The sequence below is a fragment of the Haemorhous mexicanus genome, chromosome 23, assembly GCF_027477595.1.
Source record: "Haemorhous mexicanus isolate bHaeMex1 chromosome 23, bHaeMex1.pri, whole genome shotgun sequence".
Classification (NCBI taxonomy): Eukaryota; Metazoa; Chordata; class Aves; order Passeriformes; family Fringillidae; genus Haemorhous; species Haemorhous mexicanus.
In genome coordinates this window covers 3,735,280-3,748,450 of record NC_082363.1, presented here as the reverse complement: position 1 = coordinate 3,748,450, position 13,171 = coordinate 3,735,280, and positions in this window count along the sequence as shown.

Genomic DNA, 13,171 nt, shown 5'->3' with positions numbered 1-13,171 from the left:
AATGTTTCATGCTCTGCTCTGTATTTGCAAGACCTGTCTTGCATGAACTAATCCTGGGACACAAAGGAGAAGGAGATAGCTGCACTCTTGGAGGTCTGCTCGGCACTTTAATAGCCCCAAGCCATCCACACACCATCTTCAGATGAGGCACTATTGTGTCCTTAAAAAATAAATATTTAAAAGCCAGGGCCTTTTAACATGGAAATGCTGAACGCTTTTGCAGTGAATACCATTTAACTTTAAAGCTCCATCCTGTTCCTGCTCTGAGTTATTTTCCATATGAAATGGTGAGGAAACTGAGGGCTGAGCACTCTGGTGACTCTCCCAAGGTTACACAGCAGATAGGAGTGGAAATAAACATTGCAGATTCTCCCTCCAGTGCCAATACTGTCTCGATTCTGTAAATCAGTTCATTAAATACAAGCAGTGAATTAAGAGGGTTTTTCTTTATTTGAATGTTAATAATATCTTGCTTTCACTGCAGGAAGCTGAATTAGAGGACCATGATTCATGGATTTGTAGGCGTAGGCAGCTGTACACCAAGTACAAAGAATATTAACAGTTTTAATGGCCTGCAAGCACTACAGATAATTCAATATATTTCATAGCAAATAAGATTACTCCTAAAATGGGTGACTTAGATCTAAATATCTTGTATTATAGCCCATAAATCTGAGAGCAGTTTTACCCCTTTCCCTGTTCAAAAAAAAAGGGAAACTGAGGCCCCAAGGTATTACACTCTAAGTGTAAGCTAAGGTAAAACTCTGATTTTGAGATGGATTTTTTTTACTTCAGAATGTGCCTGCATGGAGTTTGACTTGTACTTCATTGCTGTACAGAACATTTATGTTGCATAAAGCTGTGTGCACTCAAATCTTCCCAAGAGCTCCCCAGGACCCCTTTGCTCAGTGGGGGCCCTGCTTTGGCCCCTGTCCCAGCAGGGAATGATGATTGTCACAGCAGAAGGGCTCTGGGAAGGAACAATAAGGTGTCTGCTCTGAGTGACACCTGGTGCCACTCTAGTGGGGACAATATTGCAATAAACTGGATTTTCCAAGGCTAAAACAAACTAAAAATCATTAGGGCTTTCTAGAATATTTGCATTAACTAATCTTTTATTGGATTTTTTTTTTAGCATCACAAGTGACTGATTCATCTTACTCAAAAACTGGACATTAAACACTTCTTATTAACCCTGTTCCTCTGACCATCCCATGGAACAGCATGGGAAATGCTTCCTTCATGGAAAAATGTGCCCTGTAATACCTGACTGGGATAGCAGCCAGAGGAAAGCTGATCTTCTGGATAATCTGTGACTTCTTATATAATTTTGGTGAAAGGAAAGGTCCAGCCTTTAGGGACCCGAGAATAACAATACAACAAAAGTAATTTTCAATTTTTTTTTATTGAATGTGTTTTGTTAGACATTTTTGGTTTCTCTAATTTAATCTGCAGCCATTCCACATTCCCTAAAAATGTCTTTTTGCTTGTAGCACTGCCTGAGCAAATGGACAGTGCATTCCACATGTTACCACGTGGACAATATTTTTACCATATTTCTTTTTTGTGCCATTAACTTCCTGAAAAATTTACAAGAGCCTGAAGCAAACTTACTTTCTCTTCTGTGTTCCCTTCAAATTTAAGTGATTTTGCTTATTCCTTTCTTGTGAGATGGATTTATTTTTGATGCTATTAAAGAAAAAAAAAAAAAAAAATATGTAGAACCCTCTTGGGTTGTGGTGCCTGAGAACACTGCAGAGTGCCCATTAACTTCATTAATGCTCCCCAGGGAGGAACATCAGAGAAGTTAATGGTGTTTACCTGGGATTCACCATTTTTTGGTGGTGTCACTCAGCTTTAGTGTCTTTGAAATGAGGCAGAGCCCAGAGCTGTAGAAGGCAGTATTAACAGATGGATGAAGGATTTATCCAGTCATACATCACAGCCATCAAAGAGGCACAGGGCACTGAGCTACCCCTGCTTGTGGGGGTCCCAGCTGTGGGTTCCTCTGGGTCTGGACTGAAGGCACTGAGACAGCAGTTCATGCTCACACTCAGGTGTTTATTATTTCTTATCAGTGAAACAGTCTCACTGCTGGGAGTTCAGCAGCTTTTCATTACAAGGCACAAAATGCCCAACAATCTCTTGTTCCAAGGGCTTGTGAGACTAAACTGTCCAATTAAGAGCTGACACCTGGATTATTTTCCCTTTTACCCCAAGAACTGATCCCACAGAGCTGCAGTGCAGACTTTTCTGCCCAATTACAAAATGCCACCCAAACCCATGGAGAAGGAGGAAGAAGAGGCATGAAGAAGAAACCCAGGACAGCACCCTGTGCCCTCCACCTTGCTGCCATCCACAACATCCTAAAAATCCCAGACCCTCAATGTCTCACCCAGTGACACACCTGCACTGCTCTCTATCATCTATTTCACACTTTTGTGGGTTCCAGTCTCTCTTGAAGTCTGGGAAACTTTCTCCATGGATGAGGGTCAGAGTCAGTGCTGCCCTGGGGGTCAGGGCACCCCAGAGCAGACACAGAAATATTCCTGTGCCCTGGGTTTCCACAGGTACTTCCCCAGGAACACCAGGTAGGTGTGGGACAGCTCCTGGCTGCTAAGGCACCTCCACTGTCCACACCAAGGGTCCTACAGGAGCTCCAGTGTTCCAACTACTTTGTGCCACTGTTAAAAATAGGTTGGAAACTGTTGTAAAACAGTTGATCATTGTTAAGCATGTACTGTTAGTTTGGTTATTGTAAAAGTATTGAAACAGGACATCCCCCAGTGAGGGGAGAGAATGATGAGGAGGACTCCATCTTATCAGAAGGCTAATGAATTACTTTATTATACTCTATTATTCTATATTATATTACACTGTGTTACATTACATCTAAACTGAATCTGCCAAGCACTCAACTCTGCACACACAGCTCTGAATCTCGTGACTGTCCTGACACACACACACACACACACACACACACACACACACACACACACACACACACACACACACCTGGCCCTGATAGCCAAGGAAACAAAACCCATCACTGTGGGGAAACAATCTCCACATTGCATTCTACTGTGGCACAAACACAGGCACAGCAAATGATAAGAATTCTTTTTCCTTTCTCTGAGGTTCAGAGAATGTGAAACCCAGAAATATTTTTGGGAAGAATTGTGCCTTGCTTTTCTCTGTGAAGAGAAATGTGGTGACAGTAGAAGGGGTTAAAAGGGAGGTGATAAGAAATTCTGTACTCAAATTTACACCTCAGTAAAATGCACACCAAGAAAAATGAGCCAGCGCCAATCAAGTGCCTAAAACCTTCTTGCAAATGAAGGATCCAACCAGAAACCAATCCAAGGGACCCAGAACAGGATCAGAAGGGGCACCTGAGCCAGGGAAGCTGTGCCGTTCCCCTGGGCCAGCGGGGCCAGCGCTGCTGAGCAGCCCCAGCGCCGGCGCTGCAGCATCCTCGGCGGGAGCGCTCCTGCCCGGCCCGGGCCCTGCTCTGGGCCTTTCTCTTATCGTAATAAATGCTGAAATCACCTCAGTACCCCTTGCTCTGGGCCTTTCTCTTATGGTAATAAATGCTGAAATCACTTCAGTACCCCTTGCTCTGGGCCTTTCTCTTATGGTAATAAATGCTGAAATCACCTCAGTACCCCTTGCTCTGGGCCTTTCCCTTATGGTAATAAATGCTGAAATCACTCCAGTACCCCTTGCTCTGGGCCTTTCTCTTATTGTAATAAATGCTGAAATCCCTTCAGTACCCCTTGATTTGGGCCTTTCCCTTATTGTAATAAATGCTGAAATCACTTCAGTACCCCTTGCTCTGGACCTTTCTCTTATGGTAATAAATGCTGAAATCACTCCAGTACCCCTTGCTCTGGGCCTTTCTCTTATGGTAATAAATGCTGAAATCCCTTCAGTACCAGGAGTCTGGTCCCATTTTTACACCACTGTAGTTCCACCTCAGAGGCTGCAAGCCCTGTGTTGGAGCAGCTCGCACCACTGCGAGCGGGACTGCAGTAAAATTTGGGAGGTTATTTTTTAAATCGCTGAGTACCAGAGAAGTCCCCCCAGTGTGTTGCCAGTCAGTGAGTGGTGTCTGAGGCAATTATGAAAGTGCTCAGTGCAATAATTAGCGTTGGTTTGTGGAAAGCAGCTCCAGAGGCAGCACGGAGGGCTCCGCGTGGCTGCTCGGGCCCCACTGCGCTCGCTGACGAGATCCCACCTGACATCTCAGCCAGCTTATTAACAGGGCCAGGGAGATGTCACAAGGCATCAAGTCAAAGTCTGCTGCCTCCCCTGAGGGACACTCAACTTCTGCACAGACAGAGAAACTTTTAAGAGGATGGAAGGGTGTGGATGCCACGGGACAGAGAGAGAAACGGCGAGCCTTTCTCACAGCGGCTTGTGAGAATTTTCAGGGAGTAGTAAGGATGTGATAACTTTTTAAGTATAAACAATCTGCAGGTGGTGTTTTCCTGCTTTGTCTCACTGTTCTTCTCAAGGACGGTGTATGAGAAATGTTGTGCAAACCCAGGGCACAGGAATATTTCTGTGTCTGCTCTGGGGTGCCCTGACCCCCAGGGCAGCACTGACTCTGACCCTCATCCATGGAGAAAGTTTCCCAGACTTCAGGATAGACTGGAACCCACAAAAGTGTGAAATAGATTATAGAGAGCAGTGCAGGTGTGTCACTGGGTGAGACATTGAGGGTTTGGGATTTTTAGGATGTTGTGGATGGCAGCAAGGTGGAGGGCACAGGGTGCTGTCCTGGGTTTCTTCTTCATGCTTCTTCTTCCTCCTTCTCCATGGGTTTGGGTGGCATTTTGTAATTGGGCAGAAAAGTCTGCACTGCAGCTCTGTGGGATCAGTTCTTGGGTTAAAAGGGAAAATAATCCAGGTGTCAGCTCTTAATTGGACAGTTTAGTCTCACAAGCCCTTGTACCAAGAGATTGTTGGGCATTTTGTGCCTTGTAATGAAAAGCTGCTGAACTCCCAGCAGTGAGGCTGTTTCACTGATAAGAAATAATAAACACCTGAGTGTGAACATGAACTGCTGTCTCAGTGCCTTCAGTCCAGACCCAGAGACACCCACAGCTGGGACCCCCACAAAAGGTGTTTTTGTTAAGGAGCCAATCAAACAGAATCTACCGTGTCACTTTATATAAACCACACAGTTCTGTTGAATAAAGCCTTCTTTACTCTTTCTACAGTCCTGCCTCCTGCCTGTTCCTGTGTCATTCTTGGCCCAAGAGTGACAGGAAGATCCCTTTAGAGTGAAGTGACCAAGGGGGATCCCCTCCCATGAACAGGACTGTGGACGGCTCAGTTGTACATACAGCCCTATAGATATGGTATAAACCTTCCATATGTAACCATAACGAGGTTTTGGCATCTTGAAGACATTTTTTTGCACACAGTAAAGTGCAGGGAGTGTTGTCAACATTTGCTTTATACTTCAAAGGTAGAAAGAAGTCCTTTGCACCACAGGATTTCATCCCATTGGTTCAAGGATCTCTGTCTCTGTTTTCTTTGGGTCTCTTCTTCTTGTAGGACAAAAGAACCTGGGAATTCTTGACTTTAGAGTGGGAATTTGATTTATTCCATATGGGACTACAAAGGGTGACAGATCTGTCCACAGAAGCAGCTCTGAAGTTCAAGTGTGAGGGCCCATGGCCACATACACACAAACACACACTTGCACACCCTCATCCTGCCACTTCCATTGGAACATGGAGCAAAATCTCATGTTCCTCATCTTGCCTGGAGTTGTGCCTTTGTATTCCAGAACGCTCTCTGGTTCCAGTGCAGAGATGGATGCATTTCTTGTGCAGTAATTTTTTTGCATAAATCTGGTTGTCCAGAATTAACCTGTAAAATATGGATTTGTGCACTTCTGGGAAGGGTGTACACAATTTAATGAGTGTGAGATACACTTTACAGGGCAGTTTTCAAGTCCTATTTTGTAAGTAGACTGATCTTCTAAGAACACAATTATATTTTTTATAAAGTGTTTTTATGGTAAAGGGCAGCAGAGAAGGGTGTAATAATTATTTCCATTATTTCTGCCTCTCAGCTGATGCTTGCAATTCCCACTGACACAAACTTGCTTTCTGCATATTGAAATCCATGGAGTGCAGGCAGCAACCATCAATAAGGGAGAAGAAGAGAAGGGAGAGCTAATGACTGTCTTGGGGTTGTTTTCTCTGCATTACAACAAAGATTTAGAAGACCCAGCCTGTTTTTAACTCCTGTTGTGAGTAGCTTGTACCACATACAACTTTAATAAATACAGAAGACATTTCACAGAATGTCTTTGTGAAGTTTCCTTACCAGAGCAGACTGAGGAGGCATTAAAAGACCTTCATCTCCAATTAAATCAGTGCCTTTGTAAATGGAACTTTTCTTGCTGGGTGTATTTTTGGTGTTAATTTGCATAAAATCCTCTCAAGTGCACCACCATTTTGGCTAAAAATTCAGCCCATCAATGTTGCAGTGTTAATCAGAGATTAATTTGAGTTCTTTTTTGGTTTGTCTTGGGGCTCTTTTAGTTGTTGAGGGGTTGGTTTGTGTTTTTGGGCATTTTGTGGTTTTTTACAGTCTCTGGTGTACCATGCAAACCTGATGATGTGGAAGGGCTTTATACTCAGACAGTTTTCATGTGGGGTTTTTATAAACATTAGTCAACTGCTTTGATTGCTGTAAATCCATTTGCTGCTCCTTAGAACAGAGCAAACTCTCCAAAAGATTTTCTAGGGGGCACAGAGGACAAATTAAACCTATACACTTCCTCCTGAGAAAATTCACTGATTTAAATTAAACCTATGCACTTTTCCCTGAGAAAATTCAAATTTGGTTTGCAGATATTTCAAGATCATTTCTGGTTTTCCTTCCTTACAGCAAAGGAGGAAGCCTCCTTCCCCTGGAACATTCTCCTTTGTGGTGCTCTGCCCTCTGCTCCCCTCTGGGGGTGCTCAGCAGTTGTTCCCTCCAGCAGGGCTGGGGAGAAGGAGCACAAGGAAAGCAATTCCCAAGAGTTTTTACTTTCCTGTCTTTTGAAGTAAATAGACCATGCTCATAATGGCAATCATGGGTTAAAAAATCCAGTCTATTAAACCTTGCATCAGAGCTGGATTAAGGGCTGTGGTGTCTTGGGGCACTGAGAATTTGCTCCAACTTCCTTCTCTCTTCAGCTTCACTGAAAGGTGAGAGGTTGGAAAAGGTGCAGGTGGAAACAAGTTTCAGATGTGAACATTGTGTTCAGCTCCAGCTGCTGCTTTAAAGCCTCTGACTTTCATAACTTTTCCTCAAGAAATCCTGTGTTGGATTTCTTACAGAATTTTTATTATAAAAACTCTTGAGCTTTGGAAGATCTTGGATCTCTGATCTCCGTGAGGTTTTCCAGATCTTGATAGACCCACTGGTAAATCTGACCAAATAAATATAACCTCAAAGGTCTTTTCCAACCAAGAGAATTCTGTGATTCTGTGATTTGAGGGGAATCCTGATTGGGGGAGCCTGGAAGGCAGAATCCCAGATAAATCAGCTGACAGACAAAATCTCATCAATGTGGGATCCCACCTTTGTGGAAGAAGAATATTTGGGGGTTTTGTTGGGCACCAATTCCCAGTAGGGAAGTTGGTGTTTTTTCAAACCTGTATGAACTAAAATGTAGTCTTAGAAGTATGAAACCTTTCATTTCCTTGCATACATCAGTAGCAGTGGATAAACATGAGCATATCTCTTTCAGGATTTTAGGACTTTTAATTGCCTTTAATTTGCTTAAAGCTCTGGTAATTCTGGACCAGTTCATAAACTACATGGAGGGCAAGCAGACTACACTGCAGCAGCTGGGTACAAATTCATTCCTGAGGGGGAAAGGGAATGCAATTCCCACTCCTCCATCTCTTGTGGCTGCATTTAGTGACTGTAAATGCTTTGCAGTGAGGGAGTGACCACGTCTGTGTGAGACAGGCTGCCTGGAGAGATGATGGAAGCCTTTTGATGGGTTTGGGCTGGTCTCATTTGGCTGCTGAACTGCAGTGTCTGAAGCTTTCAAATCCAATCATTGCTGCTGCCACGCTGATGAGTTTTGATGCAGTTTCCCTCCCAGCAGTGCAGCAGCAGCAGCAGAGAGGGCCTGGGCAGGTGTAACACAAAGCTTCAGCTCACAGTTTCTGTCATCTCATAAATGTTAAGACTTTTGCTTTTTCAGTCCTTTTTAGATGTAAGATCAGAGAGAAAACTGCCCAGAGGCATCCCTTGGCTGCATTCAGAAAACTGCCCAGGCAGAGCAGGGGGAAAATTTTTCTCAAAAAAAAAAAAAAAAAACAACAAAAAAAACAACAAAACCACAGAAGCCAAAATAGTAAAGAGCTGAATAAGAATGTGATTTCTGTTCAGAGATGCTGCTTAGCCCTTGGTTTCAGTGCTTGCTGAATTGATGAAGATACTGTTGGTCACTGAGGCCCAAGCAGTGGTGCCCAGGACACTTTGTGCTGTCTGATAATGAGGAGGAAAACCCTTTGCCATCATTTCAGAGCAGGGGGACATTTTTCTCAAGAGAAAAAAACCACAACACTGAAGCCAAAATGGTAAAGAGCTGAATAAAAATAGGATTTCTGTTCAGAGGTGCTGCTGAGCCCTTGGTTTCAGGGCTTGCTGAACTGTTTGAGATAGTGTTGGTCACTCAGGCCCACCTTGATAAAGAGGAGGAAATGAATCCCTTTGCCATCCCCCTGTGCACCTGGTACTGCAGCCTGGCTGTGACATGTGCCCTAACTCAATGAAGCATAAGCCTGGAATAATAACTTCCTTCATGGAAAAAAATGCTCAATTAGCTGCTCGAAATTGTGCATGGGGATGGGCAGCTTTCAGTGCAAGGCTCTTTAAGGAAGGATTTACTGGCTGAGACCTGAATCCTGCACAGGGATTGCTCTTTCCTTTTAACTCCTTTATTTACTGATCTTCTAAGAACACAATTATATTTTTTATAAAGTGTTTTTATGGTAAAGGGCAACAGAGAAGGGTGTAATAATTATTTCCATTATTTCTGCCTCTCAGCTGATGCTTGCAATTCCCACTGACACAAACTTGCTTTCTGCATATTGAAATCCATGGAGTGCAGGCAGCAGCAATCAATAAGGGAGAAGAAGAGAAGGGAGAGCTAATGACTGTCTTGGGGTTGTTTTCTCTGCATTACAACAAAGATTTAGAGGATCCAGCCTGTTTTTAACTCCTGTTGTGAATAGCTTGTACCACATATAACTTTAAAAAATAAATACAGCCACAGAAGACGTTTCACAGAATGTCTTTGTGAAATTCCCTTACCAAAGCAGACTAAAAGACCTTCAGAAAATTTTAAAAATAAAAATTAATTAGCTCAATTTATTTGGGGAAGTTTTGAGCACTTTTAAGAGGAGCACTGGAAATGGAAGCTCTGTCAGGAGCAAATGTTTTTTCTTTTTGTTCCTTTCAGTACTGCAGGCACACTGAGGATCCAGGACCAGTGTGCCTTGTCACTGCCTTTATTGTCAAGGTTTCTCCTGGTAGTATCCCGAATAAAAAAATCAAAGAATGGAAATCCATATCTCTGTTTTTAGCCCAAAGCCTGCCCACTGTTGTGGTGATCCAGCTCCTGCTACTGGGAGGTGTGGAGAGAGACTGATTTTCCTTCTTTGCTCTCCACAGAGGGATTCAAACCAAAATCCTCTGCAGTTAGAACTGGAATTGTTACCCTGATGTACAAGCATGTTTTCAAAACCCCTCTGTCCCTTTGGGGGAGCCTGGAAGGCAGAATCCCAGATAAATCAGCTGACAGACAAAAATCTCATCAATGTGGGATCCCACTTTTGTGGAAGAAGAATATTTGGGGGTTTTGTTGGGCACCAATTCCCAGTTGGGAAGTTGGTGTTTTTTCAAACCTGTATGAACTAAAATGTAGTCTTAGAAGCATGAAAGAAGCTGGAAAAGCTGTGGGGCCTTTGCTTGGGAGCTCTGAAGAGGCACAGATTATAAAAACCCTTTATTCCTGAGACTACTCACTGGTGCAATCTTGTGTTTTACCACAGTTAAGTCCAGAAGAACACTCCCTGATTTATGTCTTTTAGTTTTGATTGGAGTTTCTTTAATAGGAAGAGGAAGAAAGGAATGTGAGAGACAGATAAACTGTAGGAATATGGTGAAACTTGTGAACAGCTCCCCAGAGGGGAGCAGAGACAGACAAACTGTAGGAATAGGGTGAAACTTGTGAACAGCTCCCCAGAGGGGAGCAGAGCAGTTGTGGCTGCCCAGTTCTGAGGGCACAAGAGGGTGCTGTGCACTCAGCACATCCCAGCCCAACCCCAGGGTACTGCCACTGACTGATGCAAATAAACCATTTCTAAAAGTAAAACTTTGATATTTTTTGGGCAGAAAGCTTTGCTTTCTTCCTGCTAGTCCAAACTGTGCAAAATGTCTGGCAAGTGAACAAAGCTTCACAAAGATTCAAAAGAATTTCTGTGCTGCCAGGGAAACAGCTGAGAAACAGAAATCAGCAGAAGCTAAGGAGACAAAGCTAAACAGGAAATGTTGCACAGAGAAAGATGGGTCAGGAGGAAAGGCTCTGAAATCAAAGCATGGAATGGCAGCACTGCAGCTGGGCTTGGACAGCAGCAGATCAGAGCTGTCCCACAGTGCCACAGAGAATCTGTGTCCCTGCTGCTGGGGGAGCAGGGCTGATGCCTCACAAACCTGTGGGACACCTATCCCAAATATCCAGAGCTGACAGTGACCCCTCATCTCCTGCCAGGCCCTCCCCAGGGATCTCAGCCAGGAGAACTCCCCGGGCTCTGTGCAGAACACTCTGGAAGGGTGGGCTTGGATGCTACTGTGATATTCATGAAAAATCCCTTCACCAGGATTTTTCTCCTGAGAAGCCTCAGAAAAGAAATAAAACCAATAATTACCTGCTGCTTTAGAAGGTGGTAAGTGATTGTTTGACTGGCTCCATGTGAACTGTTTAATTTAATGACCAATCACCATCAGCTGTGTCAGACTCTGAGGAGTCAGTCAGGAGCTTTCATCATTCTTGTCAAGCCTTCTGGTGTAATCCTTTCTATTCTTTTAGGATAGTTTTAGTATAGATAATTAATAGAATAGGATATAATAGAATAGGATATGATATGATTAATATAATAGGATATGATATAATATAATATATAATAGGATAAGATGGAAATTAATATAATATAATATAATATAATATAATATAATATAATATAATAGGAGAGGAAATATAATATAATATATGATATGATATGATATAATATAATACTATATAATATAATACGATATAATACTATATAATATAATACTATATAATATAATATAATACAATACTATATAATATAATACAATACAATACAATACAATACAATATAATATAATATAATATAATATAATATAATATAATATAATATAATATAATATAATATAATATAATATAATAGGAGAGGATATGATTAATATAATATAATATAATATAATATAATATAATATAATATAATATAATATAATATAATATAATATAATATAATATAATATAATATAATCAGCCTTCTAAGAACATGGAGTCCAATTCATCTCTTCCCCCATCCTGGGGGCAGCAGCCAGCACACTTGGATCCAGGGGTGCCAGAGAGGGATGCAGGTGAGCAGCTGAGCAAAAGGAAGGGCTGTTCTCTACAGAAAGGAGGGGCAGTTTCAGCAAGAGCTGGTGGATTTCTTAGGGAAGCTAGGAGTCCTTTTCCACCCCTGCCACTAGCTTGTTCTTGGAACTTTCACAAATTCTGCCTTATTGTCTGTAGTCTCCCATCTGTGGAGGCTGAGGCATCTTGGAAATGAAAATGTCACATCCTGATTCTGTGCTTGATAGGAAAAGGGGGGGTCTGCAGGGGAGGAGCCACGGAGACCCTGAAATCCTGTGAACAAACACCTGCTCTTAATAGAGAGCTGAACCTATCCTTGTAAAACTGCATTGCCAAAGACATCAAAGCACTTCTGCTTTCCTGTGTTAGAAACACCTTTAGCTCTGACCTAGAGCCTTGTTAAATCAGGGACAGAAAACCAGGAGACTGCAGCAGGAGCAATTGTTTGCAATATAAAAAGAACCAGTTCTGCATGAGAAATACCAGTTGCAGTTATTTGTTGATGCCAATTCAATGAATCCTGACCCCCCCCCCCAAGAGTTATTTTGCATATTTGGGTTTTTCTAATTGGAGGCAGCCTCTCAAACTGCCACTTCCTCTGTAATTTATAGGTAGATACTTCAAATAATCACCTCAGGAATTGATTTGGGTTTTACCCTGGTGGTTTGTAGAGGCAGCTGGGCCCATTTCTTTCTGGGTGGTGTTTTCAAAGTAATTTAAGACATGAAAGGCACCTGGAGCAGGATGTGTCCTCATGGGAGGGATCCAGAGGCTGTTTCAAGGTGGTTTAGCTAAAGACCCGTGAATTAGAAACGAGGTGTGTTGCAACATGTAAGAGAGGTGCTCAGAGGCATAAACCTTGGCGTGCTCATTTCCCTAGAGCAGCAAAGGGAGATGCTGAGCTTGGAAGGGACCTCTGGAAATCAACTTGTCCAGTGCCCTGCTCAAGCAGAGTCAGAGCAAGTCTGCCCAGGGCTGTCCCCAGCTGGGGTTTGTGGTGGCATTCAGCCTGTGTGGGGAGCCTGGCCACCCTCATGGGCAGAGAAGTGTTTCCTTGTGTTCAGTCTGTGCCCATTTCACCTTTTTCTGTCAGTGGTGCTGCTGAGAACAGTGTGGCTCCCTCTTTGTTCCCTCCCAGCTGTTCAGTGCTTTAGGTACACAGCAAAGGAGAGGTGAGGGATGCTGCTCTCAGTGTTTGAGTTCAGGCACAGGGATCTTGGAGGAAAGGCTGGCTGAGAAGGAAATTTTTATCCCCTATTCTGCATGAAAAATACTCAGAATCCAGTTATAAAATATGACCTAAAATTGAAATTCCTGGCCTCTCTTTGACCTGAGAATGAGCTTGCCAAAGGTGTTTGACATTGTGCTCCCCACACCCACCCAAATACCACCTGCCTCTAGAAAAATCTCTCACCACAGCACACAGGTGTGACCCAGACTCTCTGCTTACACTCCCTGCATCAAGAGGGAGGG